This window comes from Lissotriton helveticus, chromosome 2_1, assembly GCF_964261635.1.
Source record: "Lissotriton helveticus chromosome 2_1, aLisHel1.1, whole genome shotgun sequence".
In the NCBI taxonomy this organism is placed as follows: Eukaryota; Metazoa; Chordata; class Amphibia; order Caudata; family Salamandridae; genus Lissotriton; species Lissotriton helveticus.
In genome coordinates this window covers 1,046,998,453-1,047,024,677 of record NC_136059.1, presented here as the reverse complement: position 1 = coordinate 1,047,024,677, position 26,225 = coordinate 1,046,998,453, and positions in this window count along the sequence as shown.

The window sequence follows — 26,225 nt, the reverse complement described above, 5'->3', positions numbered from 1 at the left end:
ATTCCTCCAATTAAATGCACTGCAAATAAACAACATTGTCCTGCATAATGACGTGATCACTCACCTAATTCTGTCTCATCTCTGAATCATTTTAAAGACCTGCTGGACCATACTGTAGATCTTACCCAGCAGGCACTTCCTTACAGACACCTCTTCAGCGCGGCCCTACGAGAGGGGTGGGATATATCAAGCACACTGCACATGTGCGAATAAGCAAAATTGCCAAGTGTTATGTTAATCTGTGATCTTTGACCTCATTTAATTACAGCTCCATCTCTTTTTAAATACCATCTATACCACAAGATAGGCCTAAGCCTACAAGCAGCATTGCTCAACAGACTCCTCTTGAGGGTGATTATGTGGTAGGGGTAAGGTGCACTACCCTGAGTGTGCATTTGAGAAAAAACAATCTAGCCTTTCGTAAAGATGTAATCTCTCACCTCATTCAATCACATCGATCTAATTTTAAAGACTTATTTTCATTTTTGTTTTGTAGGTTACCTATGCTCCTACCATTGGAGTCCATCTCACATTTTGTTCATTATACTGTTATGTTAAAGTTACGTTTCTATTTATTTATTTTTGTTTTAATAAAAGTTAATTAAAAAAAACTGAATATACGTCTTCTTTTTCTGACAACATTTCACTATTATTTAGTGTGATAATCATATGCTTAGAGAAGATTTAAAAAATCTAAAGTAGAAATGATGTTTATAACTAATAGTATAATACTGAAGCTAACTCATTACCAGCTATTTACCTGTCTGTAGCTGCGATTAACGGTTCCTATGGAAAATTTTAAAAAGTCCAGCACACTTGCTGTTTGGATTAGCAACATTGTGTGGCGAACTTGTGACCTGTGTGCTCAGTTAAGAGTTCCATAAACTGTTACTATGGTAACAGGCAGTAATCAATTTGGGGGTAGGGTTGAAAGGTACTGGCTGTACAGAAGCCATTATATTTACCCAGGATCCTCTACATGACAGAGGGGAAAGCATACTGAAACGACAGAACACTATGTACATTAAGAGCAAAAGAAGTACGCAACTCTTTGAATTAACCTCAAGAGAGGGCTCGAGGAATAGCCACTAATTTTACAAAACCCCATGTACAATTTGCCTACTCTGTACTCAACAATGGGCAATTCTTTATCGATCACAATCAGACACTGTTGCTTCACGATTCACAGGGTGCACTTCACTAAATACTTTGTGCCTATTTAAATGGGAGACGGGATTGTCAACATTCCAAAACTTAGGGGTATATTTACAAGGACGGCGTTAAAATTATCGCCACTTTAGCGGCAGCAAACTACATCTAAAACGGCGATAATGGACTTCAAAATCCTTTGTTGTCTTACCGGAAGATTTTTCAAAACTGCTGTTTGCTATGGCAGGGTGAGAGCCGAGGCCGAGCTGAATATTAGCAGGTCCCCGTGTGGAAAAGTAATGGTGGCTTATGAAGGACGCAGGGAGCTGACTGGCACCGTAGGGACATTGGGCCTCCATACACAGTCCCCAATGTTGAATATATGCCCATGGGATGGGATGCTGAGGAAGAATAAAAATTAGTAGTAGGTGATATTTTTTTATGGTAAAATTAGGAGTCTGTAATGGGCATATTTACAAGGACAGCTTTAAAATGTTCTGGTGTAAACCTGGGCTTCTATTGGAATTCTCACAAATTCTCAAAAGCCTATTATTAAGCCCATTATGGCTGCTTTAACGGCACTTTCCTAATGCTAAAGTGACGATAATTTTAAACGCTGTCCTTGTAAATATGCCCCCAATATCACGAGAAATACATTGATAATTCATGTACGCAAGTGAAAAGCTGGTTAATATAAGACTGTGGACTTAACATATCAATCCACCTCGCATAATAAACATGCTTAAGTCTACTTCAGAACAGATGTTAGGATCCGACATAAACAGCATTTACCAAGAGTTTTACTATCTGTACTCAAATACAGGGCTGGCTTGTAAATACAACGCTGTTGTCATACCGCCCTCTTCCATGTTATATTGTCATAGGAACACCTACCTTGCCACTGGGAACGCCTACATTGCAACTCATTGGAGATACGAGGCTGCTAACATGTGTTAATGCATCTTAGTGTCGCCTAGTAAATAAGGCAATATCATTTTCACCCTTTTTTAGCTTTTTTAAAAAAATTGCGGCCAAATGGCACTTGTTAATATGCCCTCAAGTTTGCTATGACAGAGCGTGAACCTCGACTCCCACCCTGCCATAGCAAACAGCAGTGTCCCGGGGGTAGACACCCCAAGACACAGCAGGAGCTGCTCCTGGGGGGTGGTGTTCCCCAAGGCTTTCGACTGCTCCAGAATGGGGACCAGGCGGCCCCCCCTCTCAAAATATAAAAAGACCCGAAGGGTGGTAATCCCCGGGGCTTAGACGGACCTTTGAGCTTCCTCACCAATTTATTTTGTAGCACCGAGGAATGGCGGTCCCCAGGCTACAGGGCCCCTCTGAACCCCCATCAAATGTAATATTTTAGACCCCGGGAATTTGGCCCTCCCAGGTAGCTAATTTTTAAACAAGCACAGAGCCCGTGCCTCATTTTTATTTTTTTTACGGCAGATCCATGAACCCAGCGCACATTTCTCCGTTTTAAAAAAATTTAAAAATGTGGGGGCCCTAGGCAGGTCTAGAGGGTCAAAATATTTCTAACCTGCCCGCTTTATACGTTTTGAACATTTGTTCCACTAATTTCTAGATCCTTGCTTCTACCGAGGCACAAAATGGCTGCCAACACTTCCTGGTTTCGAATGTTGACAACCACTTGACAGCCAATTAGCATACAGTGCGCGATCGGCATGGTGCGCTTAGGGTGCGCTCAGGAAGCGCGGATCCACCGCGGCCATTGATATATATGTACATTTAAATGGGATTTTCTCAGGAACTACTGAACAGATTTACACCATTTAAGCAAAAGGCACGAGTCTGAACCAAGGACTACCTCTTTGCCAAATTTGGTGTAATTCCGTTCAGCAGTTCGGGCTGTAGCCACGATGGACAGTTCCTATGGAAAATTGCATGGGAAAAACATGTTTTGGGACCCCCCCCTTTTTTCTCAGCCCCCGCTTCACTAATCACCCCGAGACTTTTAGGATAGGAGCAGACCGGAGCGCCCCACTAGTTTTGAAAATTTCACGAAGATTCGTCAACCGGCGCCAAAGTTATTCCAAATAGAATGTTGCAGATTTCCTATGGAAAATAGGTCCTAACTATAAGTACCTACTGTCGAACGCCAGTAGGTAATATATATACATATATATTTTTTTTTTCTTCCAACGTTACTGCATTCAGCGATCCTCAGCCAAACAAGGCTGACGCCGTGGGTGGCCGCAGCTGCCACACTATATTTTCTCCCAACTTCCCGTTCACTTCCGTGTTCGGTTTCACAGGAAAAAAACGGCACACCAGGTAGGTCCGGCACAAATAACTTTATTGTGCACTCAGTAAACAAAGACGACGCGTTTCGGCGTGAAGCCTTTATTAAGTGGCCACCATTTTCACATACTGTGTTTTTAAGTCCTTCCTTAGTTGCATGAACATAGAAAAAATACGATCGTTTTTTCATATTATGCCAAAATAAATACATTTACACTTCATATCATTATATATATATACATATATATATATATATGTATATATATATGTTTTACTTTGCTTGCTCCTTCTGCTTTCCCTCGCCCTCGCAGTGGATCGTAGAGAGTTGGCGGAGCACGCCAACATAAAATTCCAAATAGAACTGCAATAATACGATCATCAACAGTTTAAAGCAGCCACCAGTGTTGGTATTTATTTCAGGTTACGCGTTTTGCTCGTAAAACGAGCTTGGTCACATATATATATATATATTAATCAACAAAGTGCCCTAAGCATCTTGAAAAGGCACTCAACAGTTCTCTGCCCTCCGGGCTTCAAAACAGTATACCATTCCTCCTCCACCAATGAAAGATGAGACTCAAAACCAGTTTTACTTGCATTTCCGTTTTCGAGTCTCATCTTTTGCAAGCCCATGATGAAGGGGTGTTAACCCTGAAACGGGTTGGACAAAAGTAATTCATTGGTGGAGGCGGAATGGTATGCTGTTTTGAAGCCCGGTGGGCAGAGAACTGTAGAGTGCCTTCCAAGATGCTTAGGGAACTTTGTTGATTAATATATATATATATATATATATATATATATATATATATATATATATATATATATATTTTTTTTTTTCAGGAAACTCAAATTCAAAAAAATCTTTCTTCTTCATCCACAGAAAATATTGGAGAATCCAAATATAGATTATGGAACAGAAGGAACAACAGATGGAGATCCCAATTCTCTAGCAAATCTCTTATTAACTCCAACCCAAGAGATTTTACAAAGTGGAGTTGGTAACACGCAAAGCAATGATGTATCTGTATCACAAACACGAGACCCAAGCAATATGAAGAAAAAATCAAAAAAACTGCCCATGGCACCCTATGATGCAATAGATGTCTTCAATGAAGCAATTCTTGCGGACTTGGAAAAAATATCAAGTGATAAATTGGATGTGAAATCCTCAAATATCACGAGGAAAGAGTGGCAAGCAATTAGATCTTTGAAGGAAGACAAAACCATCGAGATAAAGCCCTCAGATAAGGGCGGAAATATTGTGATTCTCAGCAAAGAACATTACGAACAAGAAGCACATAGACAACTTAAAGATAAAGAGTGCTACATCATCATACAAAGAACGGAATATGTAAAAAGCATTACAGACTTCCATAAAATGCTAATTGATTGGAAAAAGGAAGGCATGCTCAACGATGATGAGATCGCATTTTTACACATTGAATCACCGATCTTGCCCACTTTCTACCACCTCCCCAAGATCCACAAACATGCCAAAAGACCACCAGGGCGCCCAATTGTATCTTCAATTGGGAGTCTCTTGGAGAATACATCTCGTTTCATAGATTCATACCTTGCTCCCATAGTAAAAGACTTACCGTCATACGTAAGAGATACCCAAGACTTTCTCCGTATCATGGACGATATTAGCTGGGATGAGATCATGCTTTTAATCACATTGGATGTTGTGAACTTATATACGTGTATAGCCCATGAAACTGGCTTAATGACAATCAAATGGTTTTTAGACAAGAAGCCAGAAAAATACAGGTCACACAGCAACATGTTATTAAGCATGATACGTTTTTGTCTGTACCATAACATCTTCCTTTTCTCTAATCAACTATACAAACAAATTAGGGGTACATCAATGGGCTTGTGCTTCTCCCCCAGCTATGCAAATTTATTCGTTGGCTGGTGGGAGAAGCACGTAGCATGGGCAGAAATCAATGAAGCATGGACAGATAACATTTTAATGTGGACCAGATATATAGATGATCTTTTTATCATTTGGCGTGGGGATCGCACCTCGGCTGAGGAGTATATCTCCAGGCTGAATGATAACATCATGAACCTGAAATTCACCAGCAATATAAGTGCTACTAACATCTGTTATTTGGATTTGGAGGTTTATATACATAACAACACGCTCCAAACCAGACTCTATCGAAAACCAACAGCGGGGAATGCAATTTTGCATGCAGCGAGTTACCACCCAAAGAGTCTGATTAAAAATGTCCCATATGGCGAGTTGTTACGCCTGAAAAGAAACTGTTCAGTAGAAACCGATTTCCAACAAGCCAAACAAGATGCCCAGGATAGGTTCTTGAACAGGGGATATTCCAAATACCTATTACGACAGGCTTCTGAGAAAGCATCTGAGATCAACAGGAGGGATCTCCTAGTGCCTAAAAATGTGCCTAAAGTGGAGGAGGAGGTGAGAATGATCACCAAATTCAACACTAAATCAGGCGATCTGGTCCACTCTTTCAAAAAGAATTGGCATATCCTAACAACAGATAGCGTCCTTAAGAAACATTTATCCAAACAGCCCTTAATAACATACCAGCGCTGCCAGTCACTATCTGACCATCTTGTAAATAGCCATTTCTCCCCAGAACCGATGCCCACCAACCGATCAAACATAAAGGGTTTATTCCCCTGTTTGCGCTGTAAAGCTTGCAAAGGAAGTAGAAATTGTTTGGAATATCCGGGTAGAACAGATGAAGAGAGACCTAACAGAAAAATTAACAAGCTGTTAAACTGCAATTCAGAATATACTGTTTACTGTCTGGTGTGCCCATGCAAGAAAAGGTATATAGGCAGCACCATCAACCCCACAAAGCTTAGGATATTAGAGTATATGCGAGCAATTACTAATAAAGACAGGGCATATCCAGTTGCTCGTCATTTTGCCCAATTCCATCAAAGTAACAGAGATCAACTAAGCTTTTATTGTATTGATCAAGTAAATCGTTCTGAAAGAGGGGGAGACAGAGAAAAGGCACTCAGAGTTTTGGAGTCAAGATACATCATTGACTTAAAAACGATGACACCATGGGGCCTTAATAACGATGAGGAATTGTGGGTTCATCTCTGAATATATACATGGGATCATGTATATAGTGTTATATTTATCCCTGTACTACCTATGCATGACAAAAATAACTTCCTGTAGCTGATATCAGGCTTTCTCTCCGACATCACTTTAAACAAACTATTCAACATGATACTTTAGCCCATACAGGGCTACACTAAGAAAACAGAGGAATAAAAAAGAATAATAAAAAAAAGAATACATTGTTTGATGCATAGGGGGATACACCCCGGTAGGTCTTAGAAACTAAAAACCACTCATGATTGAATTGTAATCCAATGTCTCCTTTTTATATTCCTCATAAAGTATTAGATTGTGAAAAATATTGTGTACGCAAATATTGAACTGTTTGTTGTCTGTAATGTTTTTAAATCAGCACTAAGCACTTTATTTTATCACGCCATTGTTGAAGTTTTAGCCTGTAAATAGATGAATAGTATACCCTAAAAGATGGCCGCCACGTTAACATAATGGAACATCTTCAATGTTGATGATTGTAATTCCGGTCTATAGGCTTTAAAATGGCGTCACTTTACAAACACAAACTGACACTGACGAAGCTGGATTAGCGAAACGCGTCTGTCAGGGGTGAAGGGGGGTTTGCATTTAATAAATTTTGCATAACGGATTCCAGTGTGCTAGCCATTTTTTCAACTGGATAGTTGAATGTGTTGCAATATATATATATATATATATATATATATATATATATATATATATATATATATGTGCACACACATACATGTATATATAGGAATAAGGTTTCAAGGAAGGAGCAGATTTGTTGGGCACTTACGTGGGTCATTTTGAATTTCAGTTTATTTAAACAACGACAAATGCATTTTGGCTCCTCTCCTTTATCAAGGAGTGCTTCCATCAACATCACAATCTACAGAAAATAGTTAACAATATATTCAGTGCCAAGAATGAAAAAATAATATTTTCCACTGTTAAGAAAACTGAAAGTGAAACAACACTTACAAAAGTCAAAATTCCAACTGCTAACAGCCTTAGGGACACACAAACAGTGAATACGTAGTTATCAGTGGAAAACAAAATATTATGAGCTAGAGCTGTAATAATAAACTAGTGTGTGTGCAATGAGTAATACATACAAATTAACAAAGAACAATTGCGAAAATACTGGTCTCTTAAAGAATGATAAAACAATATCGGACGGGACCAGGAGTGAGAATGAACCAAGACAAATAATATATTAAGAAAAATAGTAGATTTTCATGTTTCTGGACCACAGCACTGAAAAACAAAAAAAAATAGTAGTAGACCAAAATCTAGGCTGTTTGGAGAGCCAAGCCAGTGAAAACGTGAACCAAATGTGTTCAAATTAGGTAAAACGTATTATTGTGAATTACCACTTCTATTCATCTTTTGTATATGAAAATAACAGACTAACCTCAATCACCAGAAAATGTTCTGCTTCTAGGGGAATGTGCTTTAGCACATAAAAAGCACACAAAATGTGCCAGAATATTCGATCTGATGACAAAATGGTACGTGTTTTATGGGTTTATTCTATCCAAATAATGTACAATTAGGTCAATGTAAATTGATGTAGAAAGTGCAGTCAACCTTAGTTTTGGTGTAGTTTTGCATTTTCCTATAGGTACCGTTTAATATTTGGATTATTTTGCAAAATAGTTATTTAGATTTATGCATCTAGGGCTTTATCTGAGGCAGTAAGCATGCAATTCAGCATTTTGTAGGGTTGAAAGGTCACAATATATTTCCCAGAGATTTGTAAGGTTAACTACTAGGATGACTGGACTTGTTTTACCGGATCTACAAAAGCAGTTTGGGACTGTAGGAAGTGACCATCCTTTGCATTGTGTCCCCCCAGATGTATGCCCTATCTGTTTTTGCTAGCTGTAGAAGTCTGTGCATTTTACCATTGCTGACCAGTAGTGAAGTGGCTTTTCTCCCCTTTCTAACATGCTTTAATTGGTGCAAACCTATTTGGCATAATTAGCTTATCTGTAAGTCCCTAGTATATGTTACAGGGTGTATCTAGCGCCTGTAAATTACATTTTTTCGAGTGGACTTCAGCACCTATTGCACCTTCCACTACCGTGGCAGTGCAAACATGGCTTCATGCTTACCATTGTAGTCTGACTTGAGCAGTTTTATAACTTTTAATCGACCACTCTAGATAAACCCTTTTGACGGGTCTAAACTTTTCTTTAAATATTAATGTCACCTCCTAATTAGGCCTTATAGTCTATAAGGGTCTATAAGGCAGGGTACATGGCATTTAAAAGTAGGATATGTAGATATTTTATAATTAAACACATCCTTAGAGTGACTAGCACTCAAAAGCTATTTTCAATGAAGTAACTCATGCTGTTCCATAGAGAAACACTGGGATATATTAATAAATGTAATAATGCTATCTTTGGCTGGAAAATACCTAGAAAAATATGTTCTTGGAAATGTGGTAACAGTTATTAAAAGTCTGATTCATTGTCGGGTTTTTAATAAATATAAAAAAATAGCTATGTTAGAAAGTTACCTTTTTTCTACCTAAAGCCTCTGGAGGCTAATTTGCATTAGCCTCCAGCTGCAGCCATCTGAATGGTTAAGCCTTCAATCAGATGTGAAAACTTCTCCTAGAGACGAGATAAAGACCTGGGTGTGGGGAGGGTTTTTTTTTCCCTCTGGAATGCTTCCCATTTAGGCCGTGCCCAGGAACTTAATTTACTTAAAAGGTGTCTCCTATGTGAAAGGCAGATATCAGATAACACTGCAACAGGCCCCTTCTTTTGTTTCCCCCACAAGGCAGGCACCAATCCCAGTGAAGATGTATCTGCCTCAAGAACAGGTTTGCAGTGACCACAGAAGAGGGGTTGCTCATTTTCTTGGCCTCACCTATGTGAGGGGCACACAGGCTCAGCAAAAGGGGAGATGGGTGCCTGGCATTGCATACTAGTGCACCTATTTTGTGAATGACGAAAATGTACCTGCAGGGGGATTTGTAGGAATCTACTAGCACGTATACACTTTTCTATGTGATTTGGGCCCCAGGTGTATAATACATACACTTAGAATGCTAGAAAAACATATACTATCGGTACGTAAACGCCAATCTCCACTTTGTTTCTCATATGTAAGTCCAAAACTCATACCACCATGGTACTTTTGCACCCAAGAATTACTGTACTCTGAGTTATCGTCAAAACTAGGTGCTGGATAATCGATATGTGAAAAAATATCGCATGTAGTCACAGCTTCAGTAGCTTGGCTTTTATTTATTTTATATCACAAATAGATATTCTCTGGCACAATAGTCAGAACATCTTGCTAATGCATGTGGTAAGTGATGCTCACTCCACGCAAGGAAGTGCAGCAAGCGAGAGTGATGCCGTGGAGGAATGCCGACCTGTGCGGAAATGAGACGGAGCAGCCAAAGAAGTGCAATTTCCCACAAAATAATTCTATGCAAGCTGTATAAACTTTATTTTCTCAAATAAATATTTTAAACCGCAAGGAATTTTCCAGTTCCAAGGAAACACTCTGAGTAACCTTTGTCAGTGATCCAGGTCTAGGCAGGCAGCCAGCAGGGTTATGTTTTCCTTGTTACCTTAAGCAGTAAACTTCCTAGTGTCTCTTGTTTCATAACCGCAAAGTGAATTTATATAAACTCACTGAAAAGTTTAACCAGGCTTGTCAAACAGGATTTAGGGATATAAATGCTTTATGGATGTTTACTTAATCACCGAGAGCTCCTGTTCCTTGTATGGTCAATATCTAATAAAAATGCATGGTGGTAAATAAACAGCACAGGCCCAGCGGGGGCCATTTCAGCTTTGGCATCTACTTTCTTGGTTTTATTTATGGTTCCTCTGCCTAGGGAATCTTACAGGCTGCACAAATGAGTGTTGTCTACATTGTCCAGGAGGAACATGCTTATTGACAGAACAGGCACAAGTAGCAGTTTCATAATATAGCTTAGGTAAAAAGCAGGGGTTTCATTCCTCAATTTCAAACCTGTTATTTTCGAAGCTAGTATTTTATGTGTGTGCTTTCAAAAAATTTAAAGAGGGTGCTTAATAGTTAATAATGTTGATTTGCAAAAATAAGGAAGATATTTCCTTTGCCCTTGTGAACATTAACAATTTGTGTTTTGAGGTAGACGACGCTGCATTGTAAAATGGCTGCAATTCGGCACAGCTCAAGTACTGCGTTATCCACTGAGGTGCTTTCTGCTACTGGGTGCATGTGTCTGGACCAAAGCCAGTGGTCTTTTCATAACCTTTTGTGCAAACTTGCCTTCCTGCATGCACTCGCCCGCTGAGTGAAATACTCTGAGCAAACAAGTGCAGCATTTATCCTGTGGAAGGAAATCCTGGCTATGCTGCAGAAATGTTGGTGCTGCTTGGCAAATGGTTTTGCCTCTCTGGAGAATGAATGTTCTATGCATTGGCTCCTGAATGCAAATCAGAAACAACATTTTCCGTGGGGCCACAGAACATAATGTTTGTAAATGTTGGTGCCCATTTCAAAGATATGAACTGTGTGTCCACGTGGTAAAAAGCGCCTTACTAGGCAATTGAGATATTTTGTTGCTGAAGATGCAACCTTGTTGCCATACACTTGTGTAAATTGTATAGATTATTTTTACCCTGAAACCATGTTTGGAAGTTGAAGCTGGATTCAGAGAAATATTCCAAGACATTAAGGGACTAATGTACAATAACTGAGAAATCGCTGCACTGTGGCTGCGGTGCATCCAAATGACTTGCGTTTTGCTATGTCATTGTCAAAAGCCACGGGTGCACCTTATTTATGGTACAGTGCACCATAGCGTAAGGTTCAGGCTGTGTCAAAAATACATTTGATGCCCACGCGGATGTGATGTCGCAATAAAAAGTGACGCATGGGAGCAAAACTGATGTAAGGCTGGTTTACTGCACGCAATGCACTGCAAACCCCATTAGTTTCACTTTTCAGTGCATGAAGTGTCAAAAAACATATAAAAAATAACGCTTTTGTGAAAAAATATTGTCAGACTAACAGAAGGCAGCCATGGAGAAGGAAGCCTAGAGCACCAGCCAGGACAACAACCCCAACAACCACAGCACTAGCCGGGATGTCCAGACAGACTCACAGGGGCAGAGGAATTTCAGTGAGGAGAAGGATGACATCTAGATCACTGAGGTGATAGAGCACCAATATCAGCTCTGTCATTTGGGAAGAAAGAGGCAATTTTGAAGTCCATAGTTGACAAGATCATTAGCGTGGGACAAGTGAAGGGGGCAGTCACCGACTGTTACAACACTTGCATGACTATAAGCGTAGGACAAAGGAGAAACCGGCCAAGAACCAGAAGGCAGCCATGCAGACTGGAGCTGGAAGCCCAGTGCCCCAGGAGGAGCTGGATGCATTAGAGGAGCGGGTGGCAACCATCATCCCAGAAGGCATAAAAACAATGGACTCGAATGTGGCCCAAAGTAATTGCCAGTGGCTGAGAATAAACCTCAAAACCAGTTCTAGGATGCTTATTTCCAGTCCAGGGAGATCCTGGCCTGGCAGTTCGGGCTGTACTGTTCCCATTGGGCGCAGGGTCAAGACTGATTTCCATATGGCTGGGTTCAAACTGGAATGGTATGGAGAGCAAAACAACAATGGATTGAGATCCAGATCTCTGTACTCGGGTGAATATATGACATTGTTCTGCATTCTGAGAATCAATTGTTCTTTTTGCAAGTATGTGAAGGAGGCAACAGTCTGCTGCAATAGCAGCTGCTGCCCAACTGGGGAGGAGGGGCTGGGGATGGAGGAGGGGGTGGGAAAAAGAATACATTTAAAAAAGAATGTACCTATACCACTGGCAGCCACCTCTTCTTCCTCTGTCCTCTGTCTTCCTTCAGCAGGAAGCACACAGCCTCACAGAATCCCCTGACCAATGACAATGCTACCTTATCACTGTTGTTATTGGTCTCACCGCCGTGGTTTGGTGCTCAGACAAGGACTTGCAGGCTGTGCATTTTCTTCACGCAGACTGTAATACAGCCTGCATGGAGAACATGCACTATGGGCATGATGCTTTGGTCAGCCCGATCCGGCCGGCCAAACCATCATGCACACTTTGGGGGCTCCCATCACTCATCCCCCTGTGATGCGGGGAGTCCAGCCCCACACCCTGGCTTTAGCTGCAAAGATGCAAACCAATCCCTGTCCAACCCAATGCCAGTCACATTAGGAGTCCCACAAAGGTCCTCCCTATCACCCACCTTGTTCAACCTGTTCATGGATCATCTGACTGATCTTCTCAGCCTCTCCAAGATACACTTCCACATGTATGCAGACAACACCCAAATTTACATAAAGATACACTCACTAGAGGACATCAAATCGCTCAACATCACTCTACAAAAAACCCAAACGTGGCTGGCCGAAAACCATCTGAAACTTAACTCCCTCAAAACGGAATTCCTCTTAATCGCCCCCCCCCCCGAACAAAACTCACACTATCCCGGACTGGATGAAGCACCTAACAGCTCTTAATGGAAAACCGCTCATAGTCGACTCAGGGAAGTCTCTAGGGGTAACACTAGACAATAACTTAAAGGTGCAGAAACACATTAGCGCCTCAACAAAGGGAGCCAACTTCCACCTTAAGACCCTGCGAAAACTGAAACCCTTTCTGCCTGCACGCAAATTCAAACAAGCAGTTCAAGCCCTAGTAATTCCCCGCGTGGAATATGGAGCAGTAACACTATGCGGCCTCCCTAGGTCATCGACTGCCCCGCTAAGGGCTACGATCAACTCAGCTGCAAGACTCATCATAGGTTCTAAGAGAAACGCTCACATTTCCACAGACCTGAGAGCTCTCAACTGGCTACCGTTTGAAGCCAGACTTCACCTAAAAATCGCTTGTATGACACACAAAGCCCTCTACCACAACGCCCCATAATACCTAGCTCAGAAACTGGTGCTCTCTGCGAGCAACAGAGCCTCCAGGAGTGCCAAGACTCTTCTCCTACAACCTCAACGATTCTCCAAGAAAGAAACCCATAACCGGTCCTTTTCGGGTATGCCTCCGAGGATATGGAACGCCTTACCCAGTGCAACAAGAATGAACCCTTCCACTGCCTCCTTCAAAAGAGAAGTGAAAGCTATCCTCATGGTTAAATTCACTTGAACTCTATGTCTATTCACTGTAATTTTTTATTGTGTTGTTCTTTGTACACCTTCTTTGTATATCTTGCCTTAATTATGACCTGTAAAGCGCTCTGATACTCGCAAGAGTCTTTTCGCGCTATATAAAACCTCCAAAATAAATAAATAAATAAATAAAATGGGCAACCCATCCATTGATTGGGCCCTAATCAGGTTGCTCTAGGACTTTTTGAAGCCTTTAGTTCACTTTCGGGAGCAGCTGCAGGCTCTACATCGGCACATTCTCTGTGCACGGCCTCAACCGGTCTTACAAACTCAGCTCCTGCATCCTAAACTTTACAGCCAGAAACCACTTCACCCACCAAGTATTGTCCATTCCCTGAAGGCATTAACTGGAGTGTGGGAAGTCTGTAGGACTTTTCCTGACACCTCAGCCAATCTCCTCCACACAGAATGTATCTGCACATCTTACATAATGGAAACACAAACAGGATTAACTGGATTCTACTCTTTGAGCGGAAATGTCTCTATTTAAATGAGAATGCATCCCATAAGACATGCACAGGCATCAGAATAGGTACTGTGCACTCAGAATTAATGCAATATGAAATTGTGCTAGAAGTTCATACAATTAGGGCCTAATTCACAAATAAAATTTTGTAGTACATTGTGAAGTACTACAAATTGCAATTTACAAGCTACTTGTATAGTTTTATGCCTTTGCATTACCTATACTTGGGTGTGCGGACTTCTCTGCCCTGACTGTGTAGTCTCTGCATAGGTAAGTATACGCATTAGTAGTAAATATAAGAGGGACACAGGGGAGTGGTTTTAAGATGAGGCACACCTACAACAAAAGGGGATTGGATTAGGGAGGAGTAAGAGGGTTTAGGGACGGCCAGAGGAGGGTTTAGGTTGGGATGTCCTCCAGCTACACAAAAGTAAGTCAATTGCAATATTCAGGGGTGGAAAGATGTAACTTACACTTTTGTAGTAAGTTTACACTCTATGTTTGTGCACACTGAATGTAGTAACCGTATTCCAAGTGTAACTTCCTCAGAAGTTTATTTACCTTTGTGCATAAGGCCCTTAGTTCACACCTAATGTATATAGTTTTTCTACATTGTATGACTATTTTTAGTGGCTAAACATTGGTACTAATTTATAATTTCAAACTGACTTTAAAGCACGTACATTTGCAAGAAGGTGGAGTGCAAAAATACTGGTCTAGAGATTAAACAAGAGAATTAAAAAAACGTTTTGAAAGCTACAATACCTCGCAGGACCTGTGTTAACAAATAGTGGATACATTTTATTTTTTAATTAAGTATTAAACATATGTGCTACTATGTACTTGAATACAACGTGTTAGTTTTTCTTGCTTTCTGAATTATATCCAAAGCACTGTGAAAATTAAAATAATAAGTGTTCTACGGACATTATTCCGGCGTTGCATGACAATTATACATTACAAAATAATAGTAGCGTTTCCGTACATTTTAATATACAAAATGTTGAGTCGCTACCTCACTTCACCCTTGAAAGCAGAAACCCAGATGAATTAAATAGTTTGTGGTTTCTTATATAATCAAGTTTTTAAACACCCAGATCGCTTTTTGTCTTAGAATGACTGCATAAATCTTCTCCAAGCTATCTTTCCTTTTTCCAGAGAAAAGAGATTGTTGTTCATATGGTTTCAGTTTCCATTAAACCATCTCAAAATAAGCAGGAAGCTTGAAATTAAGTGAGTATAGCTGCAAAGGGTGTTAAACTTAGAGAACACTTTGCCCTCATACTCTGTGAATCATATTTGATGCAATAAATTACATTTAAAGCAATAAGCATGGGACCCTGGGATTGCTGAAGGTGTATGGAAGTCATTTTTGCGTTACATTGTCATGTAGTTCCTATAAACACATATAAGATCTGCGCGTTTAGACAACATACACTATAGGATTGGTGTCAGACTGATTCTAGACACCCCTACCGGGTTATTAGCCTGTATATCAGCTAGCTCACAGTGCCAATAGAAAACCCTCTTACCAAGGAGAGGATAGTTCTTGGCAACTATCGAACATGACTCTGTACTGTCTAGTTGTGTTGTGTTGCTACCTTGTCGGGCGCCAGGACGCTCCTTCGCTGGAGCATCTGTGCGCTTAATAAATGAGCATAACATAACATAACACAACCTTGATCCCTCAGGATCGTGGAAACAGTGCAATACTTTTCGCTCAGTTTCTCATGCTCACTTCGTCTCAGAGAGATACACAGAATAAATTGTGGAGACGTTTTTCAATAAGCATTTATTGAACCAGCGTCATTCTAGTGTAAAATAGGTGTGCTGAAACAACCATTAGACAGTAACAGATATAAATGAGTATAAGCACTAACAGAGAAAAAGGATGGTAGATTTCTACCATTGTGCTAAAACAATGAATACAGGTATTTATATGAAATACATGGCAGTAGTAAAATGTGTACTCTTACAATGCAACTCTAACTAGATGTACCTAAGTGTACCTAGCATGTATGTGGGTGTAAAGCCAAGAATCCCTCGAGGATAAAGTCAACCCCATTACCTGAAGTGAGAGACTGTGGGACCCCATCTTGGTCTCGAGATGGATACGCCACAAGGGGTGTCTGACCACTGTGAGCTAGAGTGTCAGTGTGCAGGAACCTCAGCGTCTCGTGTCAGTGTGTCAGCATGGAAGTCTTTTTCTCCTCTGACTACCTCAGCAAGATATGGGTATATATACCCAAAGTGGTACCCCCTGGGGATATACCTTGCTGTGTCATGTCGGACTATGATGTTGGAAGGAATTACCCTTATACATAGTTATTATGCAGGAGATGGTTGGCCTGCTGTCCTGCTGTGATTCCAAGAATCCTCATGCAACATGAATGAGGCTTAAGCGTTTAGGAGAAAATTAAATGTCATCTTTGGACATTACCGTAACAAGGTAAAAGGTCAGTATTAAGAACTGTTATGTAGTGTAAAGTTAGGGGAGAATATAGGTGAAATGATAGGTGACTACTTGAGTCTATATTGGGGTACATACATGGAACATAACACCCACTCCTCATCCGACTGGACGACATACTAAAAAATCTACATACGGCTAAATGTGGTATGCAACTATTTTTAAGTCCATTAAAACTAGCACTAAAAAATTTAGAATTTATGAAAAAATACGGGAAAAACCCCAGTACAATGCATAGAAGTCTGTACTAAATAAGTTTCTATATATAGTCCGAACAATGAGTGACTGAAAGCCATGCAGTTTTTAGAAAAAGTGTTTTGTTTAAAATTCCAAATTTGGTAGTTTTTAAAAAAGTCAAATTTTCCCTGCACACAATGAGCCAAATGTTTATGTGTCCTGGCTGGGAGACGCAACATCACGGCTGCCTGCAATCGCAGATGATGGTTCCTGCAACCCCTCATAGATCAGGTCAATCGAGCACAGATGCTCCTCCGTATTCACCACAGCCAATGCTGGGGATGTATGAGTGTCATCCAAGGCCTGAGTATCTGTTTTAGAGCCAGTATCCTTTCCGAGAGGAGCTGAAGCATCATGTGGTGGCTCTAAGAAAGCAGATATCAACACTGGAATACGCTGAAGACACTGCAGAACATGGGCCATTATCGGGTCCAGTAAGGAATCAAAGTTCGGTGGCGCAGTTGTTGGAAGTGTTAGATAGAGGTCGTACATGCATTCTAGTCCACAGAACAGGCATCGGAGGACAGGCAGAATACAGTCGATCCAGACTTGTTTAAATGACAAGAAGCAAGACTTGCTCAGTTCTCGAAGAGGAGGTGTGCCAGAACCATACAATTACAGTATCGGCGCTCCAAGAGTGTTTTTTTCCGTTTCCTTGGTGACTGAGACGTCATTTGCATAGCAGAAAAATTACAATCAGGATACCTGCTATTAGAAACAGGATCAGCGGAAACCCTCCAAAAAGGCTTGCAAATTACGAATGTATAAAGTTGGGAAGGATCGTCTGAAAGGGGCTTAACAGTCCAGAACCCATGGTCTTAGATAGGTGGACAAACCTGTCATATCAGATATGTTAAAGATATGTTGTATCATTTCTGTGAAATGGAAAGGACAGTTTGTTTGTACTAGTTCCTGTATCCCAGCCAAGGATCTTGCAACCTGGCGATCATAAGTTTCTCAGGCAGAGGTTAAGGGCACGGTTTGCTGTAGAAGCATGGCTTTCATTCGGCTCAGAGTATGAAACCGTATAAAGGAAATATTCAATGAAGTCCATAATGGCGCCTCCCTGGCGGTATGGGTCGGTGGAAAGAATACTGGCATACAGCAAGTAACCCTGGAGCTTACAGTGACAAGATATGCAATGCCCAGGAGCATCCCACAACAACCTTGATCATTCAGCATCAAGTAACTTCCATTTGAAAGCAAATTGAACACTGGATTATTAACGGCAGATGGAGACCCTTTGAAGGGGCAGGATAGGTTAGCAACTACACCATTACAAGCCCGGTGAAGCATTATATCCTGGCATATGAGAGATCCACTTAAGGAATACTCGCACTTGGTTCCACTAAGGAACACTTCCATGCCCCCATTCCTACATCGAAATCTGTAAGGTAATTCCCAAGACTCCTTGATGAATTCCCTACCCATTGCTTCATATCTGCCTGCCTGTTGCTGTTCTAGGCAATGCTGAAACTGGAAAGTTGTGACCGGTAGTGTGATATGGCCATGGATTAACCATTCTGTGGATGGTGACTCTGCCACATTAAATGGTAATTTGTCAAGTTTTTTCAATATGCAGCATTGTATATTTTGCTCTCCTTTGTGCCATTGTTATCTGTTTCAGTTAGATTGTATGCAGAAAACAGTGACATACTGTTGATAAATCACCAAGGCACATAACCAGCATGCAATGATTGAGGCGTCCAGCTTAATAACATAATAGAACGTAGTTGAGATTGTCCATGCTGTAGTATGGACAAGTCTTGTTCTAGTATATCAATAGCAGAAGATACAAAGTTGCCCAGTGAATAAATCCTGGATGTTAATGTAGTCATACCATTGTCAACTACAGTTAATGCCATTTCTATGTTAATCTTATCTATTTCATGGAGTCTCTCTGTGTCTTCTTGTTGAGAGAATTTCCAGATTTCATTATAGACAGCGTAATAGAAACATCCTGACGTGGCTTTCGGGGACTTAATAAAAAATCCCTTAGATCCACCTCACCTGAGTGTAACGATAAGTGCTGTTTCGCCTTGGACAGTGTCAAGGTTTTTAGCCAATCGAGGCACAAATTCCCAACACTGTATGATGTCACTACCCCCGGATGTTCTCTTTGTGCATATCGTGGGTCTGGCCTATGGATACTAAACACCTTGTTGTACCCTTGAATCTTGATTGACATCTGTTGGTGTCTGTGTGCCAAATTAACCATCACTTCCAATATGGGTCTAAAGTATTCTACTGCATAATGCCATTTACTGTATCCCCCTCCACGTGATGTAAAATTGATATGTGAAGGTGTGGAAACCTGTGGTGTGTTCAAATCCTTGTTCTTAGCTAGTCCAAGACAGGAAGTCTGTTGCACAGTTTCATTCAGAAATATTATATGTTGCGGAATGAGGCATGCTCTAAATAGTTCTTCTGTTCCATGAACTTGCCATTCTTTTGAACCCCTGACTGATTTTGTGTCTATAGTGTCCTCCCATAAGTAGCAACCCTATTCAGACCGTTGGGAAATAAAGGATGTAGAATAAACCTTTTTGGTGTTAGTCATCATATTTTTCTGTGCCGGTATAGGTGCAACCTTATAGTAATATGAGGCTGGGTCAGTTTTAAACCCTGAAAAATTTGAAATGTTTGTGCAAATATTTTCGAACTACCTTTTGGTGGTGTTGGGCAATGTCCCCATTGGTAGTATGTGAAAACATTACGTGGCATACTGGATTTGGATAAAACTGATGACCATAATGATGGTAACAGTACATGCTATCAAAGTCATATGTGTCCTCTAACATTTCATTGTTTGAAAATGCAGCGGATTGTTCTAAATCAGACAACATAATGTTTTCAGTTTGAAAATCCCAATCATCAGAAAATGTACTGGAGGTAATGATATCATTTAGAGAAGTTTTAAATGAATGTGGAATTTTCAAAGGTTCAGTGTGGCCAAATACATCATAATCAACTTTGTCCCAAACAATACCATTCGGAATTGGAACAGCTGTAATGTTCACGAAAAACAAGTCTCTTTGTTCACGATGTGATGCTATATGAGGTTTCAAGAACAAATTCTCATTTGATACTGCAGATCGTTCTGGCAGTTATTTTCCATTCAATAGTAAGCAAAAGACAGTCACTAGGCCAATCCAGACAGAAAAAACAATATTTCAGATATTATCCATAGCTGGAGCGAAGGTGAAACTAAGTATTTTTTTTAGAAAACTGTAAAATTCACGTACGTGTCACTTACGGGAAACTGGAGCTGGCATTGTCTCAGGTTCACTGGGATCAAGAGAGAAGGTGTCAGAAATGACGAAGTAGCCAGATGCAGTTTGATCTATCTTTGGTAGCTCGGCAGGTTGTGTAGAACCAGCAGGTGTCTCTTGTTGAGACATATTGATGTAGACATCAGTGTTTGGTCGAATTGAAATTTGTCTTTCATTTGTTATTCGAAGTTCTGGTTCCAGAGGAACGAGTTCCATGTCATTGTTGGAAATTCCATCATTTCGAATTGGTGATTCTTCGAATGTGTTTCTGTCTGAAATTTCTGTATGGTAGCGAGAGGAGAGCATCGGCTACCAAAGGAGCCCACAAGGCCTACTATTCGGTATCTGCCACATAGTGTGGTTTGATCAGATCAATGGAGACAAATCTCTTTCCTTTTTTTCCAGCAAGAGGCGGAAGAAGTACTGTTCTAGTTCCTTCGACAGCCAGGACAGGTACAGGTTTTCTGCATGATGGCCCAAATTCCTTCTTGTCCTCGATCTTTTCTCTGACAAGATCCCTGGCTTCTGTGATCCAGAAAGGTCTTGCTGTGACTAATTTTACTTTCCCAGTGGTGGTTCGTTTTAACTTGCAAATTGCTTAGTAGTGCTATGGATTCGTTCAGATCCTGTAAAACATTCAAACGTTTATTGATGTCAAATGGTTTTTCCTCTGCCACTGTGCTTTCATGATCGAGATTAGGCACCCACATTCTCAACCCAAATAGTACCTCATAAGGAGTGACACCCCCTAGAGGACTTCTTGGCAAATTATTAAGGGCCCGCTGTACTCCATATAAATGACTGTCCCAACTACCACCCAAACCTAATACACTTTTGCTGTTAATGACTGCTTCAAGTCTCGGTTTTTCCTCTCCATGACCAAATTTCACTCTGGATGGTACAGTGAGGAGTACCGCAGAGCAACACCCAAACCATCCATCTCTTCCTTGTAAGCCCTAGTGCTAAACTAGGGGCCACGGTTAGAACGTAATGTGCCAACTGCATATGTCCCTCTAAAGACTAGTAAATCTATTATAACAGTTTGAACGTCAGCCGAGCGCTGAGGCCATACCCATAGGAATCTGCAGCATGAATCCATTGCCACCATGATATACTTGTAAGCCCCATCTGAGTGTAAGGGGTCGCAGTGGTCCAAATAGACACACGCAAGTGGTCTGTCTGATATTACTAAAGGTGTCTGCCCTGTTCGTGCCACGGTGGAACCCTTCATCTGCTGGAATATGTCACAATTTAAGTAAGCCTGGGCGGAGCTCGGGCAGTTGTACTCCGCGGAATTCCACAGAGTTACTGAAAAACTCAGTGAAATTCCGCAGAGTTCCGCGCCCTGGCGGAGTAACTTGAACCAAGATTGTAGTAGTGTGTAGACCTTCAATTGATTCTGTCCTTAATTGTTCTTAAAATATTGACTAGCTGAAGAGCTACACTAGTCCTACATATTGCCAGTAGATGGCAAAATTGAGTTAAAAATGTATTCCGATTCAGCATATTTCTTATGCGATCGTCTGCAAGTAATCTCTTCTTGTTAATCTCTCTCTCTCTATGCTCTTGCTTGGAGTGACATATATTTAGTACTAATTTCCAAATACCTAATTGTGATACTGGTCTCGGCTGATACCACAGCCTGATGTTCACAAAGCTGATACGCGTGATAGCAGTGGCGACAGCAACTGGCGCTAGTAGGCCGAAATGAAATGGTTCTATTAACCCCCTGTAGGCCTCATTTCCTTGTACTAATGCACCATGGCATTTTTTTGCCTCCCCCACAAACCCTGTCCTACGAAGGAAATCTATGGTGCCTTTCCACCCATAACGACCTGAATTTGTTGTGAGGTCGTTTTTCTGTTTCCTGGCAAGGTACAAACCTAAAGGGAAAGAGAATGGCTGATTACAGAGTCTGAGACTGATTGGTACCTTGTTCTTCATTAATGTGCGCCATAACCCTACCCCATATGTCCTCATTACATCACATGTTACTCTCTGTCGAATGACACCCGGTTTAAACTAAATAAACGGTGGCATGCATTAAAAATATTAGAATATAACACCTGCAGTGAAACTCAGTTGCCAAAATATAATACATAAAGAAGGTGTCCCTCGTATACAGCACTAAAATGAGATTGCTGGAAGAATGACAATTTGAAAATGAAGAGGGCGCAATTAAATACAATGACCCAAGCAAGGGGCCAGTCACATCTTCCTTTCAATAGCGACAAATAATAAATGTAAACCGGGAAAAACACAAGAAGACATGAATCGTAGTTTGTAGTGGCCCACATGGTACACTGGTGCAACTCCCCACGTTATCCATAGTTTCCCAGTTACCTTACCTTAGTTTAACCTTGCGGCGCAGCTCAGGAGTCTCTCTTAGCCTCCTCTCTGCCATCTGACACCTGCTGTACAGTGCAGACTGCGCCGCTGAGAAGAAGCCTCCAGTCCGATGCTCCCGCTTTGATTCACTGCCGGCACTTGGTGCAGCAGCTAACCCAACTCCAAATAGGGAAAGAGAACTGCAGTGCGCATGTTGCACTGCGTAAAGGCAAAACTGTCTTGAGGAAACCCCATGACAGGGTCAGGTAAAATCCAGTTGTCACCGGTAAACTCCGCTCCACTGCAGTTGCCAGAGTTTTTTGCCAACTTCGGGTTCCAAGGGAAGTGCTAAAAACTCTGCAAACTCTGCTGGCGGAGCGGTGTTAACCTCCCACACTTAACCTTAAGACAAAATTCTTCATCTGTTTTTTTAAACCAGGCCACCAATAGCGCTGTTTCAGTAAAGAAACCATTGCGGTAATCCCTGCGTGTGGAGAACCTAGACCCTCATGTGCAGCTAGTATTAAGCCTAATCTGTGATCTATGTTTGGTATTACTCTATTCCCCCACTCCTAGAGTCTGAGCTTACAGGATGTTGGTTGCATCTAACTTGTAGGAGTATTTGAGTGGAAAACCTTTCAGTAAGGCTGGGCTGTTTTTGCGTGAAGCAATGACAACTACTATTATCTGTCCATCTATTCTCGTTTTTGAGCGAGTGATTGTAGCTACGGCAACAGCTTGTACTGCTCCCGTTGCGGCTTTATCAGCCAATGAATTCCCTTCAACGTGAATGCCATCATGTTGATGATTCAGCGTGTGTATCACGTGAGCTCTTGGTCGTTCGTTTTTCAATGCAGCTACCTGTTCGCATAGCATTTTATGCTTACTTGTGTCACCTTTTGAGTACTAAAACCCTTTTTGACCCCAGTAGTGAAGATATTCTTTGTATGACAGGACACAATAAAAAGAGTCGCACACAATCAGTGTGGGGAATTCTCGATCCGTATTTATTAGTGCCAGTAATAGTGCTTTTAGTTCTGCCAGCTCAGCCGTTCTGTCTCCTACAGACTGTGTCTTCGTCTCACTGGGTTGGAACTTGCCATCCTGCATATGACCCTTTACAATTGCACAAGCTGCACTGTATTGCTGTTTACTTCCTACGGCTGACTGAGCAGATCCATCAGTGGAAATAATGTATTTATACTGATCTAGAGGCATAATTTCATTTGGGAGAGGATATTCTTGTTCATATTGCAGAAATGCTTGTGTCTATAGCATTGGGTCATATCTGTATTCTACATTAATTGCAGTGAGAGAATTAGCCCATCGTATCCATCTTGGATGTAAGGCTTTAGCATTAGGAGTGCTTGCCTTTGTAGCTGCCTCTAAGGCTGGTAGTGGAGTTACAACTATTATTTGTTTCTTATGTGAGCCAGTGCTCTTTTTCCTGAAACAGCGGTCTGTACTGCTGTCAGTATTTTCTCTGTAGAAGCAAAACGCATTTCAGCGTTTGTGTACAAATGTGATTTGCATGCAATGGGTACTATTTTGCCTTCATTGAAGGTTAGGTAGGTATACACAGATTGACCCCCTATAACGGAGATCACTAGATAGCGTAAGTTTACGCATGTCTGCAAGTGTTTTCCTGTGTCCAATGCCTAACTGAGAAATCAGGTCTTATTAAGTAGTAGAAAGGTTTTACTCACTCTGCATAATACAAAATGTATGTTCTGGCAAAATTTAAAAATCCCAATATGTATTGTAAGTTTTTCATAGATTTAGGAGGTTGGAGCAGCGCACACTTTTCTAAAAAGTTAGCTGCAAGGCTGTCAATTTGAGGTGGGCTATTTTTGATTTTTTAAAGTTGAATTTGTAGCCCTCAGAGGCTAGCCCCAAAATTATGGCGCTCACTGCTCACCCTGGTCAAGTGATCCTGCATATCATCATCCATCAGATAAATATAATCTACATAGGACAATGACTCTTCATCCAAATTCTGAAGTAATTCTGTCATCCTAGTGCTGAACATCCCGGGGCTATTCTTATACCCTTGGGGGAGTCGACAAAATAGGCCCTGTGAACCTAGTGTGGAAAATGCTGTTAGATACCTGCTTTCAGGTGCTATATTTTGTCAGAAGAATACATTTAAGTGTTGTTTTGCATTTTTTTCCACACAATGTTATTCATTAATGCGGCACTATGTGCATTTTGTACTGCAAATGTCTTTGTGCATGTGTTCAGATGTCTGTAGTCTAAAACTAGACGGTATGAATTTTTGGGTTTCATTACGGAAACAAAGGATTGTTCGTTGGAGAGGTGCAAGTTTCTTTTACACCCTGGTATTCAAGTTGATCTAAGATCTCCCTGACCTGTTTTTTTACTTCTTGTTTTATTGGGCACTGCCTTTATGAAGTTGGAGTAGTTTTTACTGGGATTACATGGTGTAATGACTCAGCATCTCATCTAACATGGTTGCGCTATAGTGCTGGAGCAAGGGCTACCGCCCACTCCTGCGCGTATGTGTGTTTGAAATATATTGGAAGGTGGTCGGAAAAACTGGTAAAATTGCTGTTTCTCCCTTTGGGCAATCCATACCAATTTCAGGTGGCCAATCTTTTTCAGCTAAAAGGATGTCATAGCCATAATTCAAGTTCGCCCAACAGAGACCTTTAAAGTTTCTAGGTTTGTTCCCCTCCATTTGGAGTGTTATTTCATGGAACCTATGTGGGACACTTACCCTTGTATCAGGTGTTTCCACGGTGATATGCTCATTCAACTCCGCTGTCACCAGATATTCCGTCAGGTTCTGTTGAGCTATTGTTACTTCTGTTGTACTGTCTAGCATCGTTAGAGCCCATTTCCCGTTCAGTAGTTGAGTCCTCTTGTCTAACTTTAAGACCTGCTACTTTCTTCTTTTTAAATTGAAGTTTAGATTTTGGCTTGTCTTCTTTTTTAGAAGTGTAGTCTGAAGTGCGTTGCATGTCTCTGGACCTCGTATGCTATTCTTGTCTGTGTTCTGACTGTCGATCTCTCTCTGAGTTTCTTGGTGAACCCTGAAAGGAACAAGAGAAATGTGTATCAGTATCCTGATACCTATCAGGTTTTTTAATGTTATCTCTATTCCTAAGGTTGTATCTCCTTTGGGAGGGCTCCAGTTGAAGAGACCCACTCCTGGATAGAGATCTGTTAGACGGGGACCTGGAGGGTCGGCCGAGCACAAGGGGAGAGGCCTCCGATGAGGGCCGTCTCCAGCGATCGTACAGACAAGTAACTCCCCCCCCCACAGATGGACACCACACGAAGATCAGATTAACACCTTTTATAGGCAGTTCTTGAAGTAAGGTAGTACGATACAAGGAGATCAGAACACGATGATCCTCTCAATTCTAGTCTCTAGTAGGGAAAGGGGGTAGCGGGACAGTCTGGGTACCTACGGGTACTGAGGTGAAACGGCAGTAGCTCACAATCCTCGAGCTCGGCGGTCGGACGGGTCGGACGGCGGCAGCGCCAGCAGGTCCCGAAGAGATCGTAGGGGGCAACGGGCCGCGGCAGCGCCAGCAGGTCCCACGAGGATGGAAGTTACAACGGGCCGCGGCAGCGCCAGCAGGTCCCACGAGGATGAAGGTTGCAGAAGGCCACGGCAGCGCCAGCAGGCAGGACGATAGTTCACAAGGCAGGGCTGCGGCAGCGCCAGCAGTCCGTCAAGGATGAGTTCTTCTCCGTGTCTCTCGACTCCAGAATACAACTGCCTTCCTGCTC